Here is a 2,306-nt window from a genome sequence, read left to right as displayed (position 1 = left end):
GATGCACTTCATGATGAGGGGTTGAAGCTGTCAGTTATAACAACCTTCTGTCACTTACCTTGGACAAGTTGCCTCTGCTGAGTAAGTGGCCATTGACCCCAAGAAGCTATAAGCTGTCACTTTCTGGCCAAGACATACCAATGTGACTGAGCTGCTGAGCTGAGGTCTTTCTTGAGGTTCTGCTCATACTGCCAAAGATTTGTTGAGGGATTCACTAAGATAGCCGGGCCCCTCCAATGAGTTGTTGAAGAGTGCAGTTGAGAAGGATGTCAGACACACCTAGGCCAGCCAAACAAGTTAAAGGACACAGGAGGTTTTTTGAGAGTCAATTCAGGATCAATGGACTGATCAGTGCAAGCAAGCTTTCCATCAACTGAGGAGGAGTCTAATGAATGCCCCGGTTTCGGCCTATGCTGATCCAACCAAGCCTTATAAACTGCATGTTGATGCTAGCCAAGATGGGCTAGGTGGGGTGTTATACCAAGAGCATGATGGACAACTATGACCTGTTGCCAATGCTTTTCTTCTGCTGTCAAGAACTATCCACCCACAAGCTTGAGCTCCTTGCCCTGAAGTGGGCTGTAGCTGATAAGTTGAAAGACTACTTGCATAGTGCAGACTTCAAGGTCAAAACCAATAATAACCTGCTCACATATGTCCTCACCAAAGCCAAGTTGAAAACCACAGGGCACAGATGGTTGGCAGCTCTATTTGGTTTTCGTTTCAGCTTGAATTATCATCGAGGGGTCAAACAGAATCGCTGACACCTTGTCAAGAAGTGTATTGATAGCATGCAGCACTCAGGGGATTAGTACCCCAAACAATAAATAGACTCTCCCTGCAGCTGGAATAAACTTGCCCCCCTGGACAATTATAACACAATCAATAGAACAACCTGTGCTGGACTCACATCAACACTAATGACCCTTGGATTTCGTAGTGTCATATGAGGTATTAGCAGCATATCATAGTCACCAGATATTCTCCTCTCTGTTTACCACCTACACTAGTCCAACCACCATCGGCACCTTAAATCACTCCACGGGGGTAATATAGAAAAGGCAAAGCTCATAGTATGGTATAATCTTTATTTACTTTATTCTTAAAAAATATAAATATAAAATTCTTGTTCTCGTGGGGCATATGATGTCACTTCATATAGATTAGGGTTGCCACCTAAATGGGAATAACCCAGACAGTCCAGGTTTTGACACTTGTGCCCAGGTTTCTGTCCTCCAGTTCTGAGACGTCTATTGACGCACGCACCTGACACAATCTGTGATTGCTGTGTCCTTCGGACACAGCTGATCCCAGATCCGTGTAAAACACCAATCACAGTGGCTCTTTACCACGTGATCAGCTGTGCCAATCACAGCTGATCAAGATGTAAACACACTTGCCGATTATCCACATTCCTTTCTTCACGCTGTCACAGCGAGAGGAGAGGAGAGACGGTAACTGGCCAATGTGAAAGGGGACATCTACACTGATAATCAGGGTACTGATCATCAGTGCAGTCCCAAAAGTGCCCATACGTGCTGCCAGTCAGTGCCCATACGTGCTGCCAATCAGTGCCAGTCAGTGCTGCCAATCATTGTCTCCTCATAAATGCCGCCTATCAGTGCCCTTAAAAGAGGGCTTGAAACAAATGGCCTCATTAAGTCCTGGTGGTAGTGTGGCCCTAAGATTATATATCCAGCGTAGTTCCATGTGGAGGAGAATTTTGTTCCAGTCTCCTCCCCTGGAGCTGGGGTGGACACGGTCTAATATGAGAAAGTTTATTTTCGTAAATTTGCCTCCATGTACCATTTTAGTGTGTCGACCCAAAGGCAGGTCAGGATTACTAGTTTGCATGCTTTTTATGTGCCTATATGCTCGCCTCCAAAACTCAAGTTTGGTCTTACCAATATAAAAGCAGCCGCAATCGCAGCATAGCATATAGATGACTCCAATGGTTTTACAATTGGCGAAATGTCTAGGACAAAATATTTGACCATTAGGGAGAACAGGATTTCTTTGATTGTACATATATTTGCAATAATTGCAAGCTCCGCACACATATGTGCCTTTGTATTTGCATGGATCTTTTCAAGCTTCCCCTTTGTATTCACTGGCAATAAGTTTGTCTCTGATCAATATCGCCCTCCTAAATGTAAAAAGTGGACGGTCCAGGACAAATTGTCTTAGTGTAGAATCAAAGGACAACATATGTCAATATTTGTTGACAATGTTGTTAATTGTTGCTTGTTGGTTTGTATATCTCATAATAATACGTAAGGAGTTAGTATTGTTTTTGTACATGTATT

The sequence above is a fragment of the Aquarana catesbeiana genome, linkage group LG02, assembly GCF_042186555.1.
Source record: "Aquarana catesbeiana isolate 2022-GZ linkage group LG02, ASM4218655v1, whole genome shotgun sequence".
NCBI lineage: Eukaryota > Metazoa > Chordata > Amphibia > Anura > Ranidae > Aquarana > Aquarana catesbeiana.
Note: the sequence above shows the minus strand (reverse complement) of the source record.